This window comes from Narcine bancroftii, chromosome 7, assembly GCF_036971445.1.
Source record: "Narcine bancroftii isolate sNarBan1 chromosome 7, sNarBan1.hap1, whole genome shotgun sequence".
Taxonomy (NCBI): Eukaryota; Metazoa; Chordata; class Chondrichthyes; order Torpediniformes; family Narcinidae; genus Narcine; species Narcine bancroftii.
In genome coordinates, this window is record NC_091475.1 from 36,188,692 (window position 1) to 36,212,260 (window position 23,569).

Sequence of the window (23,569 nt, forward strand, 5' to 3'; positions counted from 1 at the left end):
ATGTAAAGAAGATGGATCAGATGGAGGGTCCATTTACTGGTTGGGAAATACAAAGAAATGATTTATTGAAGAAAATGTACTTGTTGGAGAATCAAAGTCGAAGGAATAATATTAAGATTGTTGGTCTTCCAGAAGATTTTGAGGGTCTGGAGCTGGTTCAATTTTTCCAGAAGTGGATTCCTGAAGCTTTGGGGAAAGAATATTTTCCGAATGGTTTTGAATTGGATAGAGCTCGTAGAACGATAAGAAGGAAAACCTCTTCCAGGTCAAGCTCCATGTTCTATCCTGATTAGATATTTACGCTATCAAGATGGAGAATTGATTTTAAGAGTTGCAGTTCAAAATGCGATAAGTAATCAAGGCCCCTGGTAGTTAAGAATGATAGTTTTCTTTTCTGCTGATCTGAGTCAAATTGTTATTAAACAATGTAAAGAATTTAATTCTGCCAAAGCTGTTTTGTGGAAGAAAGGATATAAATTTGCTTTTCGCTATCCTGCTGTCCTTAACGCTTTTTATGGAGACTTTCAATCTCATTTCTTTAGTGATGATGCTGAAGCTCTGACATTTGCTAATTCTTTACCGGATTCTCAACAGCCTGCAACAGTCCAGAGGAGAAGAAGAATGGAGGGTGAAAGAAGAAATCTCAGCAGTCGGTTGAAATTGATATCGATGATGATCAAATTAATAGAGATTTGGAGGAAGCTCATCATACTTGAAATTACTTGTTGATTATTAATTTTTTGTTCTGTTCGGCAGGGGGTGGGGGGGTGGTTTGACTACTGACCCTTCCAAAGTCGTTGGCCACTTTATTACACTGGTTGCTCCCGCACAACTGAGGGAGGTAATACTGTAGTACAGTATTTTTTTTCTTTTTTGTGGTTTTTTTTGTGTATTGGGTTTTTTCTTTTTCTTTTGAGGAGATTTTCTAGTGTTCTTTATGTGGTTTCCATGGAGCAGAGTTCCATCATGAGTGGTAAGGTGGTCTTTGAAATGAATTGGAATGACGGTTAATTTAAATTTTGCTGCTTTTAATGTTAACAGGCTTAATAATCTGATTAAGAGAAAAAGAGTAATGTCGTAAATTAAAAAGTTGAAGGTTGACGTTGCTTTTTTGTAAGAAACACAATTGACTGAGAAGCAACATCAGAAATTGAAAAGAGATTAGGCTGGTCAAGTTATAGCGTCTTTGCTTAATTTAAAAGCAAGAGGTGTAGCTATTTCGATTAATTAAAAAGTTATCTTTTAAATTGGAATCAGTTATTGAGTCAGTTGGTAGACATTTAGTCATTAATTGGAATTGTTATTCTGAATCTCGGACTTGATGAATATTTATGCTCCTAATATAGAGGATGAGAAATTTATGTTGGGTTCCTTTCTTAATTTAAATCAAGCATATGAAAATATTATGGTAGGAGGTGATTTTAATTATTGTTTGGTAGTTAGTTCTAAAATGGCTAAACAGTTGATAGCATTAATGAAAGGTATGAATTTAGTAGATATATGGAGTAGATTAAATCCGAAAGAGAAAGATTTTTCATTTTATTTATTTCGACATGATTCTTATTCTAGAATAGATTTATTTTTGGTATCAGCGCAATTGCAAGGTTGTGCATTGAAACCTGAATATAAGAGTAGAACTTTGTCTGATCATTCTTTGTTATTAATAACGTAGAGGTTCAGAGAGAATTTATAATACATATCGATGGAAATTTAACTCTTGTTGAAAAATGTAAAATTTTGTAATTTTATAAGAGATCAAATATAGTTGTTTTGAAAATAAATATGGATGCAGTTAATAGTAAATTTGTTTTATGGGATGATTTAAAAGCATATTTTAGGGGACAAATTATTAGTTTTACTGGTAAAATTAAGAAACAGCATGTAGATGATGTAACTAAATTAGAGAAGGAGATAGAGATATAAGAAAAAGATTTACAGAATAATTCAATGGAGGTTAAGAAGATACCTTTAATATGAAATTATGATATAATTCATTACAAACTTATAAGTTTGACAAGTTATTACAGAGAACTACACAAGGGTATTACGAATTAGGAGAAAGAGCTCATAAAGTTTTAGCTTGGCAGTTAAAAACCAAACAAGTTTTAAGAACAATATATGCTATTAGGGATGATTCAATGATTACATATAAACCTCAGGAGATTAATGATGTGTTTAGAAAATTTCATGAAAAATTATATACTTCTGAAGTAGTGGAGGATGAGGTTAAAATTGAATGTTTTAAATCTGATCTGGATTTATTTTTTTGAGTGGTAAGGATGTTAAAGATTTTGATGCTCCTTTTACTGCTAAAGAAGTAATAGACACACTTCGATCCATGCCAAATGGGAAGTCTCCAGGGGACGATGGTTTTACTTCTGAATTTTATAAAAAATTTCAGGACTTATTAATTCCATTATTGATGGATGTATTGAAATAGGTGACAGAGGTTCATTCTTTTCCGGATTCTTTTTCTCAAGCAATTATTACAGTTATTCTTAAGAATGATAGGGACCCATTGAAAGCTGGGTCTTAATGACCAATTTCAATACTGAATGTTGATTATAAAGTTGTAATGGAGGTTCTAGCTAATAGATTGGCTAATTATTTACCAGATTTAATTCATTTATTGAAGGTTTTATTGAAAATTGTTTTTCGGCAGATAATATTGTGGTTGATTTCTTTGATTAATATTTCTGGGGAAGGATTCAACCTACCAATGGTTATTTCTTTTGATGTAGAAAAGGCCTTTGATAGAGTAGAGTTGAGTTTTTTTATTTAAAGTTTCACAGAAATTTGAGTTTGGCCCAATTTTTATTGGTTGGATTAGGCTTTATATGGAAGTCCTACTGCTTGAGTTGTTACAAATGGACAGTTATCTTTACCTTTTATGTTGACTAGATGAACTAGACAAGGCTGTCCTTTGTCACCAGCTCTATTTGCATTAGTTATTGAACCTTTGGCTCAGATGATTAGACAAGATAGTAGTATTAAAGTGAAATCTGATGAATTTAAAATTAATTTATTTGTAGATGATGTTTTGATATATTTAACAGAACCTCAGAATTCTTTGAAGTGTTTACATGACAGATTGGAACAGTATGGTGAGATAACAAGTTATAAAATTAATTGGGAAAAGAGTGAGATTATGTCATTGGCTGAAACAGATTATTCTTGTAAGCATATTGTGAAATTTAAATAGTTGGATCAGATTAAATGTTTAAGTGTTAAGGTAGATGGTAATTATAGTCATTTATATGTATTAAATTATTAAATAATCAAATTGAAGCTTTATTGTTGGATAATTTTGGATATACTTCACAGTTACCTAGATGGTCTAAGTTTGAAATTTTACTTGGAGTGGTAAAAAGGGATTTATAACTGAGATGTATACTTTATTACAGAATAAAATGCCTAAGTTGGATTTACATAAATCTAGATTAAAATGGGAGAAAGATTTAGGTAAACTTATTCCTCAAGATGATTGGATGAATTTATGTAGGGATATTATGACTAAAATTATAAATGTAAGGTATCAATTAGTTCATTATAATTTTATTCATCAATTATATTTAACTCCAGAAAAATTAAGGAGATATAATTTTATTTCTTCGGATTTATGTTTTAAGTATCATAAGGACATACAGTGAAACCTTGCTAGAACACGATTCATTAATCCGCGGAATTGCTTATAGCGTGGGTGTCTGTGGACCCAGGCTAACAGTGGCAAACAGTCACAAACTCAAAAATGGAGTCTTATGACTCATTTACAAGAGGTGTATGTTAATATGTGTGGAGTTTAAAGGTCTTAAAGATCTTATTATAGGGTTTGAGTCACAGTATTCTGTTTTCTTGCTTCCTGAATCATGACATATATGCATCTGTCCCGCGACTCGGCTGTAACGCGATATGAAATCTTGGACCTCAACTATTGCATTCTAATGAAGTTTCACCGTAGGCTCATTTTTTTACATTCTACTTGGCTATGTGAAATAGTGAAACCTTTTTGGAAAAGACTTAAGGAACTTTTAGATGTTATTTTGAAAGTGAAATTTTCATTAGATCCTTTGATATTTTTGTTAGGTAATATTAAGAGGTTGAATTTAGAATTAAAAATTAAGAATAACTAGATTTCAAATTGGATTTTTGAGATTGGCATTAGCTGTAGCTAGAAAATGTTTGACAATTACTTGGAAAAATGAGACGAGATGGCATATGGAATTGAGGTCTTGTATTCCATTGGAGAAGATAACATATAATTTGCATGATAATTTTTTTTATCGTAAAACTTGGAGCCCTTATTTGGATTATATGGGTTTGAATTTTTGAACTCCCTAGCCACACAGTAGTGGTGTTACTCCAATCCATGGTAATTAATTGATGAATTTTGTTGTTATGGTTGATCTCTTATTTTTCTTTTTTTTTCCCTTTTTTTCTTTGGGGTAGATTAGTGGTGGGTGGGGGGTGGGGGTATCATGCATTGAATTGTTTTTAAGTTCTATTCATTAATTGTATGTTTCATTATATACATTATGATTAATAAATAAAATATTCAAAAATGTGTGGGGCATATGCATTTGAATTTCATTTATTTGATTTATTTTCACTTGATTAAATGGTTAATAAGTAGCATTGTTGTACCTTGTTTTACCAGTGTTGGCATCTTGGTGTTCTATTACTTTCCTGGATACAGCTTGGAGACTGTCAAAGTCTATTTGAAATGATAGATGACAATTATGTTAAATTTAGCAAATACATTTTTTATTAATGTTCCACAATGATGTAGATTAACTATGCTTGGTGCAATGTATTTTTCAGAGTATGGTATGCTGGAGCCGAGCATTATCTTGGATGATCAAATGTCTGCATCTGGAGAGTAACCAGTATGATGTTATATATTGGTGATTTTAAGTAAAATCAAAGTTACTAATTAAGTCTAATATCATATCAACAAGTGGGAGATCATGAAAGCTGGCTTCTGGACCCCATACAAAAGAAAGGTCCAATAGCTTCACTAAGGGGAGTTATTTATCTTCAAAGTTTTGAGACAATCATCCCAGCCATTTGTTCACAATCCTTCATTACCGATAGAGCATTTCTTTGAAGGAAGTCTTTTTGAGTTGTTATTTATGATGAGACAATTGATTAAAAATGAATCGACCTTATCAGAGTATATTGTGAGCAATTGAACTGTTTCATGTCAAGGAACAGAAATCTTGAGGGGAAACTGATCCTAATTGGAGAATGTTTTGAGAAAGGTTAGATTATAGAGAACTAAATATAAGGACACATCTCATTGGGATCTGTGGAGGCTGAATTGTTGAATGCATTAGTGGTGGGATTTTTAGTCCATAGGCATTTTGGGGAGCAGGCAGGAAAGTAGGAGCTGAGATCAAGATCAGATGATCTTAGTGAATGAGGGTGTAGGCATCAGGGATCTTCTGCTATATTCTTATGTCCAAACTCCTAAAATTAGATTTTAACATGGCAATAGTATATTCTCCCATATGACAGATGGCTTCCAGGAGTCAATGGTTCTCATGATTTTATGATCACCACTTGGGTATTTGACTTTTAGTTGATGATGCATTTTACTAGTCTGTGAAGACTGCATAAATTGTAAGATTAAACAGCTGCCTGAAACAACTCATTTTTAAAGATCATTTCTAATTAAAATTCTCTGTGTTCTTCAATCCTGGCATTAAATTTTCTCTGTGAATCTTCCCTTCTCAGTAAATCTTCTTTGTTCTCCCAATACTTTTCCTGTGCAAAATCAAAAACTGTGCATCATATTTATCTGTTGCGCATAGGCTTTGTATAAATTCACATTTTATTTTACCTTGCTACAAGCTCCATAATTCTATTAGTGTAGTTTGGTATCATCTATTGGTTTGTTAATTTTAATGTTTTGTGAATCCAGATCTCCAAATCTGTTTGCTTCTACATTTTACTTGGCTTTCTTTCTTTCAGGAAATTAATTATTTCTGTCCCATTTCATATTTACTGACATTGAAAGCATTTTAATCATATTCTCTGACAACCTCATTAGCTCCTCTAAATCATTTACTCTGGTTCTTTAGTCCCATCTGCACATATAGAAATCACTTTCTCTATTTCCATATTTAAATCATGTACACAGCGAATAGAATATTCCTGTGGAGTACTATCAATTATTCTGAGCACCTCTCCTTAACTCTTTGACTCTCTTACCTCCTTACTAACCGTTTTTTAAAAATTCTATCTATCCCCGAATTTTACTGTTTAGACCAATAATCTCTGCATCATGCAGAAAGAATTTTAAATGACCAAAGAACTGCTGCCACAAACCATCTGAGCCTCTCATATTCATGAAACAATATTTATTTGTACAGATGAATACTTGTCCTGCATATGCATTGTTTGTCTGTATGTGTGTTATTTCTGGTTGTATGTCTACATGTTTTGCACTGACGACTGGAGAACGCTGGTTCATCGGGTTGTACTTGAACAATCAGATGATACTAAACCTGACCTGACTAGTCTTTTGTCAAAGGCTTTCTGAATATCCATGTACATCACATTTACAATATTCCTCTTTCCACCTGCTCAAAAATGTTTCAAACTTACCAAGCCTGATCTTCCTTTTTTGAAATTCATGTAAGAAACTTATATTTTTTCTTCATGTATGTATTTAGCCAAGTCAACTTTAATGCTACCAATGTTCCCTGCCACAAAGATTAAACAAAATTAGAATGTAATTATAGTAGTTAGCTATTTCCCTTTTTTTAAAAACATCACTATTGCATTGCCATTTTGTAACTCACCAAAGTACATTTATGTATCAATGTCAAGAATGTAATTTTTGGGGACTGTTATTTCTTTTCCAATTTTTCTGTATGAAACCTAGAAGTAAGATATGCACTTTATGTCTTTTTATCCAAACCAATGTATTGCACATGATTTTTGAATTCTTGGATAGATAGCAGGTCACACAATATGACTCCAACTTAACTATTTAAAGGAATGTGTTACGAGTTCAAAGGACACCAAAACCCACCAGCAATAGACATTCACCAAGACAAGTAGTTTTTAAAACAAAATTTATTTTTAATCAACTTTAAACATAAAAACAGAATCAAACTTTAACTTATCTCTATGCTTAACTAACCCAAATTAACCCCCTTCTAATTCTAAGCGCACGTGTATGTAATGTGGGTGTAAATTTAAGAAAAGTTCTTTGGTTCACAGTTCAATCTCACTTCTTCTTCCAAGTTCTCTGGATGCAGGCAATTCTTATACTGTGCACAGAATTTAACATGTATAGAGTTCACCAAGTTTTGGTGCTTGAAAGGTAAATGTTTACTGCTCAGGAAGGTTCTTGTAGGGTTTGCAGAGAGAAATTTGTTGTTCCAGGATTTTCACAACTGAGGTACCACCATTATCACCTCAAGGTCTCGCTGATGAAACTTGCCCCATCAGGGTTTTCCAGATGGTAACCTCTTTCTTCAGGCTACCATCATAGAGTTCCGTTCTGTTCCACTTATTCCAAGAGAAACATCAGACATCCACTGCTTTGGAACTTTCTATTTTCAACCAGCTCTTCCTGGCTTGGTTCAGCCATGACTGTTCAGTCTCTTTTCAGTGTCACACACTAGCTGGGAGGGCTTGTTTTCTCTCTCTCTCTTTTCAACTGAACTGCCAGAAAACTCATGTGATTCTCTCACTTGCAAAACCCCCACCTTCTTCAGCAAACAACAGGAGTTCTTCTCCTTGGTCAAGATGTTGTCTGAGATAAACAAAACCCAGGAGTCACCTTTCTATGCACTCTGTCGAAACCCTTGAAAAGAGCTTCCAACAGCCAGAGTGTCTCCAGTCCATTCATTTTATGACATCAGTTCAATTAGCACCTACTTGTGAAATGTGCATCACATTTTCCAGATATCTGCAATGTTATTGAATATGAATTCTTCAGTCTTTCAAATAAGATCTGTTTTAAATTGTGTGTATGTATGTAACCCACTAATCTTATCAAAATCCCAAATATTTATAATCCATTACAAATGCACTAAACATTGTAGAAATTAAATGGTAACAGAAAGGAGGAGTGAAAATGAAGGCCAGACCTGTAATATGTGCAATTTATTTTAGTGAAGCCTCCTTTGATGGCCTGTTGAATTTTTAAGGACCTGCAGGAAGATTGGGGATGTAGGGTGGAGCATTGAGCTCTAACCTTGCATAAGTGGAGCCTGAATCCCATTTTTTTCCAGCTTGACTGTTGTGGCTAGTACCATTTCAACACTTATTGACTGCTAACCAATGTTTCAGCATATCCAGGCATTACTTAATACCCAAATACCACTGTGGATGTCCAGATGTCTGCCACATGAGGTTCCTTTGTCAGCTCAGTTAAAGAGAATTCATCAATAAGCATCCAACATTAAAAAAAACTCAAACGTTGAGTGGGTGAAAAATATAGTAAGTAGTAGAAATGCTGTGAACATCATTATAACTGAGTGCCAGCGTGGAAAGGGGCTTTAAGGCTGCTGCAACAATCCAGCAATCTGCCCTCCAAAAGATTACTAGAATTATTTAGGCTATGGGAATGACAGTGGCTTGAGGAAACAAGTTGGCCATCCTTTATCAGAATGATAAGATCATCATTGAGATTCCTGGTATTCTAGGGATTATCTTAATTTGCTAACCCATTCAGGTACCACTGGTTAAAAGGCATGATCCAAGACCAAACCTTTGAGACCTTCATCTGCTCAAGGTCATCCTTTGCCAATTGTAGTGCATTCATAGAGATAACACTGCATAGAAACATACAAAGTAGATAGACAAATGTCTGTATTTGTGCTCTTTTTATAGAAATAATAGCAAATTGGAGATATTGTGTGTTCTGGTATTTTGTGACTTTAGTCAAAGGAACTATAAGATTGCCAACTCAGAGAGGAAGATGGGTACTACAGTGGAATGGGACAATTTTCATGGAAGTCGCAGTCCTTGTAGACATTCCTTGCCTGCATAATTAGAAATGGGAACCTAAACTTGTTTCCTCCTCCTTCCTTCTGTTCCATTGTTTGATGGACTGTGCAACCTGAGTTGGACCTTTTCTCAAGGAAGACTTCTAGCACATGGATCCTGTAGTGGAGTCAGATACCAGGTGGCTAAAGAATTGTCCTTGTCCCCATGTAGCCAATCTCTGGTCTGGATTTCTGCCTGAAATATAGAGTGCATCACAGACTTTTTGAAGTTGTAGGCATTGCGACAGGTTCCCAAGTTTGTGACATTGACTTTGAAGATCTTTTGCATGTGCTTTGCATTGAAACAGTGAAACTCTTTTTATTTTCGAAGAAAAAGGGAGGCGTACATTAGATATAAGAAGCATGGAGTTAAGGAGATGTTTGAAAGATACATTGAATGTAAGAGGAATCTTAAGAGAGGAATTAGGAAAGCTAAAAGAAGGTACGAGGAAACTATGGCAAGCAGGGTGAAAACTAATCCAAAAGAGTTCTACAAATATGTTAATGGTAAAAGGAAAGCTAGAGACAAAATTGGTCCCTTAGAGAATCAGAGCGGAAAACTGTGTGTGGAGCCTAGAGAAATGGGGGAGATATTGAACAGTTTCTTTTCTTCGGTATTCACTAAGGAGAAGGATATTGGGAGATGTGAGATAAAAAAAGCAAATTGGGTAAATATGGGGAATATAGAGATTACAAAAGATGTAGTTTTAGGGCTTTTGAAGAATATAAAGGTGGATAAGTCTCCGGGACCAGACGGGATCTTCCCCAGGACATTGAGAGAAGTGAAGGAGGAAATAGCAGAGGCTCTGGTGGTAATTTTCCAAATGTCATTAGATATGGGGATAGTGCCGGAAGATTGGCGCATTGCGCATGTGGTTCCGTTATTTAAAAAGGGTTCAAGGAGGAAGCCTGGCAACTATCGGCCTGTAAGTTTGACGTCTGTGGTAGGTAAATTAATGGAGAAAATTCTTAGAGATAGTACTTATAAACATCTGGATAGACAGGGTCTGATCAGGAGCACTCAACATGGATTTGTGGGAGGAAGGTCATGTTTGACCAATCTGATTGAATTTTTTGAAGAGGTGACTAGGAATGTGGATGAGGGTAGCGCAGTGGATGTTGTCTATATGGACTTCAGTAAGGCCTTCGATAAGGTACCACATGGAAGGTTAGTTAGGAAGGTGCAGTCTTTAGGTATAAATTTTGAGATAGTCAAATGGATTGAACATTGGCTGAAAGGGAGAGGCCAGAGAGTGGTAGTGGATAATTGTCTGTCAGGTTGGAGGCCGGTGACCAGTGGTGTGCCTCAAGGATCTGTATTGGGCCCATTGTTGTTCGTTATATACATTAATGATCTAGATGATGAGGTGGTGAATTGGATTAGTAAATATGCAGACGATACTAAGATAGATGGAATAGTGGATAATGAAGAAGGTTTTCAAGGATTGCAGAGGGATTTGGGCTGCTTAGAAAAGTGGGCTGAAAAATGGCAGATGGAATTTAATGCTGATAAGTGTGAGGTGCTTCATTTTGGTAAGAAGAATCAGAACAGGACATACGTGGAAAATGGGAGAGCATTGATGAATACAGAAGAGCAGAAAGATTTAGGAGTAACAGTACATCGTTCCCTGAAGGTAGAAACTCATGTGAATAGGGTGGTGAAGAAGGCTTTTAGTATGCTGGCCTTTATCAATCATTGCATGGAATATAGGAGTTGAGAGGTGATGTTGAGATTGTATAAGACGTTGGTGCGGCCTAATTTGGAGTTCTGTGTGCAGTTCTGGTCGCCTAATTATAGGAAGGATATAAACAGAGTGGAGAGAGTGCAGAGAAGGTTTACCTGAATGTTACCTGGGTTTAAGCATCTAGAGTATAAGGAGAGATTGGACAGATTAGGTCTTTATTCTTTGGAGCGTAGAAGGTTGAGAGGGGATTTGATAGAAGTATTTAAGATTATGAAAGGGATAGACAGAGTGGATGTGGATAGACTATTTCCGTTAAGAGGAGGAAAAATTAAAACAAGAGGACATGAGTTAAGAATTAAGGGGCAGAGGTTTAGAGGTAACATGAGGGGGAACTTCTTTACTCAGAGAGTGGTAGTCGTGTGGAATGAGCTTCCGGGAGAAATAGTGGCGGCGGAGTCAATTGTATTATTTAAGAAAAGGTTGGACAGGTATATGGATGAGAAGAAGGTGGAGGGTTATGGGCATTGTGCAGGGAGGTGGGACTAGAGAGTTGTGTTTGGTTGGTGCGGACTAGAAGGGCCTAATAGCCTGTTTCCGTGCTGTAATTGTTATGTTATGTTATGTTACAATTATGTATTCAGACTTCTTTGTGAACCCCCAAGACATTCTCAGTATAGTTAATAACACTGGCAATTCTATGCACAACACTGCCTGATAAGGGCAGAGGTAAAATCAACTGTCCTCAAATGGATATTCCCTCTGAGCCCTATAATGCAGAAATGTGGCAAAAATTGAAGTTAGTTTCTAATGTCTTCAGAATTTATTGTCAAGAACATGTCATGAAATTTGGTGGTTTTTTTTTGTTTTTTTTCCCATAAATCTACATATCAATATTTTATATATATATTTTATATTATATATTTATAAATATCTGAGCAGACCAAAGACGTGCATCTTATTCTTCGACAAACCATGAAGGAGACGTGATCATGAGATATTTTTCTTTGAATTTTTCTTATTTTGTATATCTCTTTAAATTTGAATATCATTATATCTTTAAATACCACTTCCCCCACCCTTCACAGTGCAAATCCATACACCATCAGGACTTACAGTTGGGTTTTAAAAAAAAGGAGTCTTCAGTGGGGAGATCACTTATATTTTTATAAGTGCCACCTTATAAGTCTCACCTTCACACACAACCACAGAGCATGTTCAAATATTCCTATTTCTATTCCACATCTAAAACACATCTCCAATATTTCCAATTTTGATTTATGCAATTTCTGTGGTGTGAGGTATAATTGGTACAGAAAATTATATTGTACTAATCTGTACCTTGCATTTATAATTGACATAATGCTATCCAAACACCAATCAGACTAGCATATTTCCATTATTGCAACTCCTAAATCCGACTCCCATTTCTTTCTCAATCTCTGTAAACCTGGTTTTGCACTTATATTTTAGAGAACAAAGTAAATCTTAGATGGAAACTTAGGTGTGTTCCCTGGCCAAATCGTTCATTCTATCTCACTAATTTCAGGTGGGACCAAGTTTGGACCCCATTTTTCTCTAAAGAATGATCTTAACTGGAGAAAGCAAACAAATTTCTCATTAGCTACTCCATACTTATTTCTTAATTGTTCAAAAGATATGAGATCCTTCCATATAGCAATCATCAACGTAGCTTATTTCTTTTCATATCGTGAATTCAATATTTTGTTACCCAGATTCATAGGCAGTAGTACCTTTTTACATAATGGTTTCCTCAGTGATATATCTGTTTTTTTCCCCAATACATTCATTTTTTTCTGGCCATATTCTAATCATGTGTATTTATATAGGATTATCTGTTTTTTTTTGTTATTGACTTAACATTCCACTTGTAAATAAAGTATTTAATTGTTTCCTTTTTTTTATTGAATTCAATCCCATTTGAATCCACGAAGGGGGACTGTTTTCTTCACCAATTATGCCTCACACCACAGAAATTTTGCTTGTGCTGATAGATAATACTTCTTAAAATTCGTAAGTCTAAGTTCTACCAATCACATCCCATTTTAACTTTTCTAGTGCAATTCTTGGAGCTTTGTTATTCCATAGGAATTTTCTTATACAATTATGTAATAATTTAAAGAATTTTTTAGTTAGTACAATAGGCAATGATTGAAAGAGATACTGCAGTCTTGGCATAATGTTTATTTTTATACAATTTACCCTTTCTACTAATGTAATCGGTCTTTTCCATTTCTGAAGATCTTTTTCTATTTTTTCTAGTAAAGGGGTATAATTAAGCTTATATAAATTCTGTAAATTATTATCTCTCAGTATATCCTAAGTATTTAATTCCATCTTTCTTCCATTTAAATTACTACCTTTTTGGTACATTTCATAATTAAGGTTCTTCAATGGCACTATCTCAATTTTATCCATATTTATTTTATATCCTGATATTCTTCCATATTTTCTAATATTGGTTTCTAGTCTTATCAGTGATTCAGCTGGGTCAGACATACATAATAGCACATCACCAGCAAATAAACTAATTTTATGTTCTTCTCGTCCAACTTTGAAGCCCTTAAAATCTGGATCTCCTCTTATAATCTCCGCCAAAGATTCAATAGCTCAGAAGAATAATGCTGGTGATAGAGGACACCCCTGTCTACTCAATCTACTTAAGGGAAAAATAGATGACATTTGGTTATTAGTTATAATTTTAACTTGTGGCTGATGATAGAGAGTTTTGATCCAATTTATAAATTTTCTACCTACACCAAATTTTTCCATGTTTTAAATAAGAAAGACTATTCTAATTGATCAAATGTGTTTTCTACATCTAAAGAAATAGTTATGTTTGGATTCAAACTTGATTTTGCCACATGTATTATTTTGAATAATCTATGTAAGCTACTGTCTTCCTTTAACAAATCACACCTGATCTGGATGTATTAATTTTGGTAAATATTCAACCAGTTTGTCGCCGTATCACCCCCCTACCCACCCAATTTGTGCTGCCGTATCTCCCCCCACCCAAGTTGCGCTGCCATCTCTCCCCCCCGCCCACCCGAGTGGCGCTGCCATCTCTCCCCCCCCCGCCCGCCCGAGTCGCGCTGCCATCTCTCTCTCATCCTCCGCTGTACCAGCACCAGGAAAAAAATGCCGGATTTTGGAGTTTTCCGGATTTTAGATGTCCGGATAAAGGATTGTGTACCTGAAGGGGGTTAAGTTAGATATCCATGCAACCTCTAGTAAAGAATAAAGTTAAATAACAAAAACCCTAATTTTTATTAAGTCAATTATTTTCATCATAAATGAATGGTGTTATGTACATTACTAAATAATAAACTGTTCTTTTGTAGAAGAGTTTTTGTTCTTTCTTACAAAAGGGTTAAATATAAATTCAGACAATTTACCAAAGAATAATGAGCTGATTCTCTGAGCTCAGCTCTACTTGAATTTCCTCATTAAATGAATCCAGAAACAAGGACTTCAAAGACCTTAAAATAACTTCAAATCACAGTTTGAAATAAACTGTTGTCGCAAGAATAATGAGTAAATCATCCAGTCTGTGTTCAGAACTAGGCTGACTGCCAGAATTTCCAGAAACAAAAGTGAAACAAGCTCAAGAAAAGATCTTGCTATGTTTTTTTTAAATTTTTGTTTCCTGGTAGCTTAAAAATGTGGTAAGGTAAAAAAAATAACTTTGTGATTCACCAACAAAACTGTACAAAAAATATCAACTCTGAGGAAGACTAAAATAATCCAAAATGCAATTTAAAAAATATGTATATATTGAATGTAGTGTCTTGAATGCTGCTAACAGATAACACTTTCCCTTCTGTCTATAATCTGTCCTACTCATCAACTACCTGGATCCAAGAGCTGGAATTCAGATTCTCATATCAATTCAGGAAAACCTCTCAGCTCCGTTAACCTTCACTTTGTGCTTGTCTCACAACATACAAATGGTTCAGATTTACAATCTAAAAGGAGATTTATCCCAATAAAGAATCACATTTATCCATAATTTTCCTTTACAAATTTTTAGTTATTTTATTCTTAAAGGTTCTGTGAATAATTCTCAGTCATTATAACAATGCCAGAGTAACTAAATTTTAAACTTATAGCAGGAACCCAATACTTCCAATGTAATGAAGAAGAATGGGATAAAGAAAGAGGGTAATTGGAGGTAAGATGTTGTAAGACCTCATTATTCTAACATCTTGATGTCTGCGCAAAAGCTACTCAGCAAGTTGTGGTTTCTCTTCATTCCCAGAGTCTCCCAGAGACTACTGCAAGAGCAAACCATTTATTCAGTTGCAATCTGTAGCATACTTCATAGAAAAGCACAGCAGTAGAACCAATCACTACTCTGCATAGTTTTGTGATTGATTTTCTCTGGGCAATTTTGGATTAAATTTGTGGTCCAAGTCAAGCATAACCACCTCACATCTTCAAAAAATATGATGATTATGTAAGCTGTGGTTCAGTTGACAGTGGTCTTTTTTCCTGAACCAGAAGGCTCCCCATTGTGTCCACCCAAGGAATAAGCACTAAAATACTTACTTTAACGATCCCAGAGTTGAGGGAACACTAATGCAGATAGACACAGAATGCTTGAGTTGTTATTCTTAGGTGTTCAATATATGAAAGATCAAGACATCATCGATAATGAGAAACTATTACATTCAGCAAAAGGTCATAAACCACAATTTAAGATAATTGACAAATTAACCAAAGATCATATAGAGAAATACTTTTCCATGTTATGAGATGGCATGATATGAAACTTGCTGCCTTAATGCGTGGTGAAAGCAATTCAGTTGTACTGTAGAAGAGGAATGGATTGTATTTGAGATGCAAATATTAAGTCTCTGGGAAAGAGTCAGGAGATGTGACTAATTAGATTGATATTACAAAAAAAAACCCAACACGTTCAAAATGTGAAATGGCTTCTATATGTGTTGTAATGAATCTTTAGTGACTGAATGAGTCAGCAGGTTGAAAGCACTTAGGAGAACTTGAAGGGGGCATGAGAAGGCCTTGGCATGTAGAATTAAGGAGAATCCCAAGGCGTTCTTTGCATATGTGAAGAACTGAAGGATGATGAGAATGAAATTGGGGTGGCTAAAGGTTAAAGGAAGCAACGTATTGACTGAAAGCAGAGGAGATTGGGGAAGTTGGGGAGGTCCTAAATGAATACATTGTATCAGTATTCACAAGGGAAAAGGACCTTGATCACAGTGAGGTTGAAATTGAACAGGCCTGAGTGCTGAACAGTGTGGAGATTAAGGAAGCGGAAGTGATGGATCTTCTTAAAAACATCAAGATTGATAAGTCCCCAGGGCGAGATGCGATCTACCCCAGGCTGCTGTGGGAAGTGAGAGAAGCGATAGTTGGGTCAGTAGCTATGATCTTTGAATCCCCTTTGGCCTCAGGGGAGGTGATAGAGTATTGGAGAATGGCAAATGTAGTCCCCTTGTTTAAAAAAAGGTAATAGGGAGAATCCTTAAAATTATAGACCGGTGAGTGGTGCAAACTACTGGAGAGGATTCTTAAGGATAGGATCTATGAGCATTTGGAGAAGTACAGTCTACTCAAGGACAGTTAGCATTGGCTTTGTGAAAATAAGGTAATCTCTCATGAGTCTAATTGAGTTTTTTGAGGAGGTAACAAAAGGAATTGATGAGGGTAGGGCAGTAGATGTGGTCTACACGGATTTTAGCAAGGCATTTGACAAGGTCCACCACGAGATAAAGTCATGAAGCAAGGGATCAGTGGAACCTTGGCTGAGTGGATTAAAAATTTGCTTGTAGGAAGAAAGCAGAGAGTAGTAGTAGTTGTGGCCTGGAGGTCGGTGGCTAGTGGAGTGCCACGTAGATCTGTTTTAGGACCCCTGCTCTTTGTGATTTTTAGAAATGGCCTGGATGAAGAGGTGGAAGGATGGGTCAGTAAGTTTGTGGATGTTACGAAGGCTGGAGGAGGTATGGATGGAGCTGAAGGTTCTCAAAGGTTACAAGAGAATATAGACAAGATGCAGAGTTGAGGAGAAAAGTAGCAGATGGATTTTAAATTCAGATAAATGTGAGGTGATGCATTTTGGGACAAACCAGAAGGCTGGTTAACAGGGTTAATGGTTGGTTACTTAAAAGTGTGGATGAACAGAGGGATTTTGGGGTGCAAATCCACACATCGCTCAAGGTCGCCACAGAGGCTCATAGGATAGTTAAGAAGGCCTGTAGGATGCTGGGATTCATTAATAGGGGGGTTGAATTCAGGAGTAGAGAGGTCAGGTGACAACTCTACAAATCTTTTGTAAGACCACTTGTGTTAAGTTCTGGTCACCTCATTATAGGAAGGATGTAGAAGCAATGAAAAGGGTGCAGAAGATGTTGCCTGGAATGGGAAATAAGTCTTATGAGGCAAGATTAGTAGACCTGGGACATTTTTCTTTGGAGCATAGAATTTGAGAGGAGACTTAATAGAAGCTTACAAAATTATGAGAGGCATAGATAGGGTGGACAGGCAGCACCTGTTTCCCAGGGCAGGATCAGCAAACATTAGAGGCCATATAACCACTTACAGCACAGAACAGGCCAGTTCGGCCCTACTAGTCCATGCCTTAACAAATCTCCACCCTCCTAGTCCCACTGACCAGCACCCAGTCCATACCCCTCCTGTCCTCTCCTATCCATATAACTATCCAGTCTTTCCTTAAATGTAACCAATGATCCCGCCTCGACCACGTCTGCCAGAAGCTCATTCCACATCCCCACCACCCTCTGCGTAAAGAAATTTCCCCTCATGTTCCCCTTAAAATTTTCCCCCTTCAATCTTAAACCATGCCCTCTAGTTTGAATCTCCCCCACTCTTAATTGAAAAAGCCTATCCACGTTTACTCTGTCTGTCCCTTTTAAAATCTTAAACACCTCTATCAAGTCCCCTCTCAATCTTCTACGCTCCAGAGAAAAAAGCCCTAGTCTGCACAACCTTTCCATGTAACTCAAACCTTGAAATCCTGTCAACATTCTCATGAACCTTCTCTGCACTTTCTCTATTTTGTTTATATCTTTCCTATAATTTGGTGACCAAAACTGTACACAGTACTCCAAATTTGGCCTTACCAATGCCTTGTACAATTTCATCATAACCTCCCTACTCTTGAATTCAATACTCCGATTTATGAAGGCCAACATTCCAAATGCCTTCTTCACCACACCATCTACCTGAGTATCAGCCTTGAGGGTACTATTTACCACAACATCGAAGTACTTGAGATGGCATCGAATCCACGCTGCTGAAGATCCAACTGCGCTGGGTAGGTCATGTCTCCAGAATGGAGGACCATCACCTTCCCAAGATCATGTTCTATGGTGAGCTTTCCACTGGCCACCGAGACAGAGGTGCACCAAAGAAGAGGTGCAAGGACTGCCTAAAGAAAGCTCTTGGTGCCTGCCACATTGACCACCGCCAGTGGGCTGATATCGCCTCAAACCGTGCATCTTGGCGCCTCACAGTTCGGCGGGCAGCAACCTCCTTTGAAGAAGACCACAGAGCCCACCTCAAAAGACAAAAGACAAAGGAGGAAAAACCCAACACCCAACCCCAACCCACCAATTTTCCTTTGCAACCGCTCCAACCGTGTCTGCCTGTCCCGCATCGGACTTGTCAGCCACAAACGAGCCTGCAGCTGACGTGGACATAACCCCTCCATAAATCTTTGTCCGCGAAGCCAAGCCAAAGAAATTTCTTTATCATAATAGTTATCTAGGTTTCTTAGAATACTCTGATATTCTGGCTTCTTTGTCTGTTGGTCAACTTTTTTTTTCAAAATTCTAATTACAAGTTTTCCATCCATCTTGATGACTTTGGGAACATTTTCTCTTGGTCTAATGCTCTCTTTAATCAGTCATGGATGTATCATTTTTCCTTTGGCAATTTCATTTCTGAATGGAATAAATATTTATTGTTTGCTGTTGTACCATAATGTTATTGGATCTAATTTCCCAATCTACTTTGACAAAATTAATTCCAATTCAATAGTTACTATTTAATCTCAAGATGAAGCTTTGGACATGTGTTATATTGATTAAAATCCTCCCAGATTGTGAGCCCTTTCTCCTTAAGGGTCCTTTACTTTGAGATCCCTAATTAATTAAGTTTCATTACAAGAACAAAATATAATTTATGGTTGGTTCCATTATGTATAGTTTCATCAAATTACGTGAAATACATTCCATGAACTCATTTGCCAAACTAATTCCATTAATTTGTACATTGTAATGAGGATTAAACTCTCCCATTTTATTGTATTACTTTGCAATACCCTTCTCAGGGGTCAGTGCTCATCCTAACAGTATGGCTGCTATTAAGAGGCCTTGAAGTAACTTGCATTAGTATTTAGTATGCCCAAAGTTATCTCATAGTTCACTAGCCTCCATTCTGGATTTAATTTTGATCTTCTGAGTCAAAATCATTCCTCAGTGCTAACCCCCCCATCTTTCTTATGTCATATTATCTGCTTTTGCAAAACTATATCTCGAGCTTTTGTTCTCAAGCAGCCACATTTCAATAATGATATTTAGATCAGAACCATTTACCTCTGTTTATGCACAAATTGTTTGAATGACAGATGATTCATGCTTTCAGATAAACTTAACTTTTTGTCATTTTCCATTAATTTGATTGTATTTATTGACTCATTATTAAATTCACTGCCCCAATCAAATTTTGCTTTGAATACTTAGATTGCTACATCATTCTGAAATCATATTTTAAAATTTAAAACTTTCTCCTCTCTGACCCAATCCACACTTTTAAGTTGAAAACCTTATTCAAAAAAACAAGTAATTCTTCTTGCAAGGATTCAGTTCCCAGCCTAATTTCAGTGTCTTGGCAGACAAGCAGTATGTGCCCCATGAGTCAAAAACTTAGGAGTGACTTTGGTAGGGTTGTCCCACTCTGAAATCTGCCTGCTTACCTTCATGAATTCAAAAATAGTTTCTTGCTTTCATGGGAGTATTATAAAAACTTTAAAGGAACCAAGCTGAATTAAAGTAAGGCACACAAAGCTTGGAACCTTGAGAGCCTGGAAGAGACTGTAGTGGAGTGAAACACTAATGTCTGCAGATGCTGTAAAAACACACAGAAATGGTGAAGGAACTCAGCTAGTCTTGCCTTGTCCATAGGAGGTAAAGATATATTACCCATGATTCAGACCTGAGGCCTTCCTCAAGATACAAGACTGTACTGGCCCATGCCTTCTTTTTAATGTCAGTGAAACTGAAGCAGAACATCATTCGGCAGTGTCAAGGTTGGTACAGTCTTTGCTTTATGTCATTTTTACACATATCTGCATACAGACCTCATCCACAGTTTCATCTGACACATTTTCGGTTTGTGAGCAGGTCCTATGGTTTGACCACTGTTTTTTTACAAACTGCTGAGAGAGGTGAGGAGGGTAGATGTTGGATAAAGGCTTTTGAAGCTGCACTCAGTGCAACTTCAGAAACAGATTTTAACAGGAAAGATTGGACAAATTTTCCAGTATCTGTGGCAACCTTGTCCTCACAATTTCTACAAAGAAGGTTGTGAAGGGCATAGGGTTTCAGTTGTAGTCAAGTTCATGCACCATAAAAGCACTCTCTCAATATCATTGAAGCATTAAAGATAGTCAAAAACAGGCTAGCAAAAGCCAACTCTGCTTCCAACAGACCACTAAGTATGGGAATGAAGACAAATCAGTCTAAAGTCCAAGCTGAATGGGTCTGGTGATGTTGTTTATGTCCACCTTAATGCTTGTGAACCACAAAACTTAACGAATTCCATGAGACCTGTCTGTGCAGAATACTTCACACCTACGGCAAGACGAGATTCCAGACACACACATTCTGTTGCAGACAGACCTTTCCAACATCTACACACTATTGCAAGGATCAAGGATCAGATGGGCTGGAGATGTTAGAAGAATTTTTTTTAAATTTTTTTTATTTTTCACACCATAAACCACATTGACCATGATACATACATTTTCCTTTTCAAATATATACAGTGTCATTTTCTCCCCCCACTCCCTCCTCCCATCCCACCCTCCCTACCTCCCCCCCATCCATTTAAAGTACAAAATCTAAGATACATTAAACCAGTCAAACAATGTTGTCATTCAATAAAAATAAACAAGAAATTCCACTGAGTCAATTCTTTTCATTTCCTTCTCCTTTCGTTAATTTAGGTAGTGAATGTCCCTGGTAGGTTTTCGCTATTGTGTTTCATGTAAGGCTCCCATATTTGTTCAAATATTTCAATATTATTTCTTAAACTATATATTATTTTTTCTAATGGAATACATTTATTCATTTCTATATACCATTGTTGTATTTTCAAATTATCTTCCAATTTCCAGGTTGACATAATACATTTTTTTGCTACGGCTAGAGCTATCTTGTGCACCATCCAAATCAATTCCAAATTCTTTGTTTTTTATGTTACTTAGGAGGAAGATCTCTGGATTTTTTGGTATATTGTTTTCTGTAATTTTATTTAATATCTGGTTTAGATCTTCCAAACCCTGCGTCCATCTTGGGACTAAATATAAATAAGGGGATAAAGAGGAATTAATGGAAAGGCTGACTGTAAATATTGTAAGCAATATGAATATAGTGGGGAATGTGTTTGCTGTATTGTTGTTTAAATATGTTTGTTCAAGTTAAATGAAGAATTATTACGGGGAGCTCGAAGGAAGAGGGGAAGAAACAAGTAAGGGGCAGATGGGTGCATTGTGCACACCTCAAAATGGTGGGGGAGTTGGAAGGAATATCATGGGTATTGGCACCAGGAAAGGGTAGACTGGGGGGAGAAGAGAGGTGGGTTGGGGATATTTGGAGGATTGTTTGGTTTTTTTAAATTAATTGTTGGTTTTAGTTTTCTTTTAGCTTGTTTAGGTTTGGTTTGGAGCACAGTTGTCTGCTCCAGAGATCTACGCAAATAAGCTGGACAAAGGGTAATGATAGAAAGGCTCTGGGGTGATGGATAAGACCATTAAATTTATAAGTTTTAACATGAATGGAATGAACAGGACAATAAAAAGGAAGTCTTGGCGCACCTTAAAAAATGCAGATACACATAGCATTTTAACAGGAAATCCACCTAACAAATCAAGAAAACAAAGTTGAAGAGGGGATGGGTGGGCCAGGTGGTGTCGTCCTCCTTTAATCCAGGGCCAGGGGAGTGACTATCCTGATAGGGAAGAATATTCCTGTGGTGGGTGGAGGTGTGGTCTCCAATATAGCGGGGAGATTTGTGATGATGCATTGTCGAATATTCTCTGAATCATGGACACATGAATATATAGGCCATGAATTTTGATGATTAGCAATTTATACAAGATATATTCTTGAGGGTAACAGAAGGGTGTTGGAATATCTTGATTTGAGGGGATTTCAATTTTTGTCTGGATCTGGTCATGGACAAGTTAGCAAAGAAACTGATGAGGGCCAAGGCGACTAAGTCTATGTTGGCCTTTGTGAAAGAGTTGAATTTAATTGATTCTAATTAGCTTAGAGCTAACCATTCAGGAGCATTGTACCTTGTGAGTACTGTATATTTCGAGTCATTAAACCCTAAAAAAGTTCTCAAAAAGGAAGGGCCGACTTATACGCCGGATTTACTTTTCAGGCCTTGTATTCACCGAAAAAACCAGATTGACATCAATTCGTTGAATGAGTCGATGCTGGGAATACCTCCCCATCCCCGGCACTGCCGCTCCCTGACACCACTCCATTGCTGGGCACTGCCATAATTATTCCTACCTGGGACTCTGAGGTCACCATCGCCGCTCCTGTCTGGTAGGCCGAGGTTCCTGCTTTTGCTTGGAGTACAATGTCGCCGTTCCAACTCTGAGGGCCGTTGCCGTTGCTGTCTGGTAGGCCAAAGTTATTTTTACTTACTTAATTTACAGCATTGTTACTTGCAATTGGGAGGTAAAAAAATTTTTTTTGTGTTGTTCCTGGAAGGCCCAGACAGCCTGAGAAATGGAGGTCGACTTATTTGCTGAATAAACCACAAAACACTTAAAATTAGGCTGAAAAATGGGGTTTAACTTGTATGCTGATTGGCTTATATGCCAAAATATATGATAAATGTAAATTCAGTATGCTGTGTGGTTAATACAGTTGGGCAGTATAAGTCATTATAAATATTGAATTTTGTATACACCAGCATAAATGGGTGTGAGTTGAAGGTGCAATGTTAATCCCTCTGGAAATTTGCAATATTTTCAATTTCTCCCCCTCATTTGGTGGTGAGAGTGATCAGCCATTGTGGTACTTCCTCTTTGAGGACCTGAACAACTCATTCAGCAGTGATTTGAGAGATCATTACTTCCCACAATCGCATGGTAAAGAGTGGCAAGCAGTATAGCAATGAAAGTAATGGGCAGCTGAATAAGCCAAACTACTATGTAGTCATCTAAAACTAAAGCATGCAGAATCAAAAACAATTATGAACTCCTAATATATCCCTTGTTACTTATTATCTCACTATCGTGAAAACAAAGCATGCTATGACTAATGATGTATAATGTATTGTGTTACCATAAATTGTACAACTACTCTTTCTATCAAATCATTTACACAAAATTCTGAAAAGTAACAGTACTTCATCAGTTGGATATGCTCCTCTTTCCATTTGTGACTCTGAGGTACTCTATATGCCGGTTTATAGGACAATCCTCAAAACTTAAAAATGTCACCTCAAAATCATGGGTCTAAAATCCAAACCTTGACAGTGAAATCTCAACACTGCCATCTTCCCCCTCTCCCTCCATATCTTATCTCCATCCCACTGACTCTGACTCAAGTGTCCTGTTCAGGCCCCCTGCCA

The 23,569-nt window shown here is 36.6% G+C and overlaps 1 long non-coding RNA gene across 1 annotated transcript in view; it reads left to right on the plus strand.

The window, feature by feature from the left end:
* LOC138739833 (uncharacterized) overlaps positions 1–22,604 on the plus strand; it is a 51,453-nt gene extending 28,849 nt beyond the window's left edge. Inside the window, exon 3 of the long non-coding RNA XR_011342466.1 lies at positions 22,364–22,604. This is a non-coding gene — a long non-coding RNA (uncharacterized lncRNA). The remainder of the gene's footprint in view (positions 1–22,363) is intronic.
* Positions 22,605–23,569: the final 965 nt, after the last annotated feature.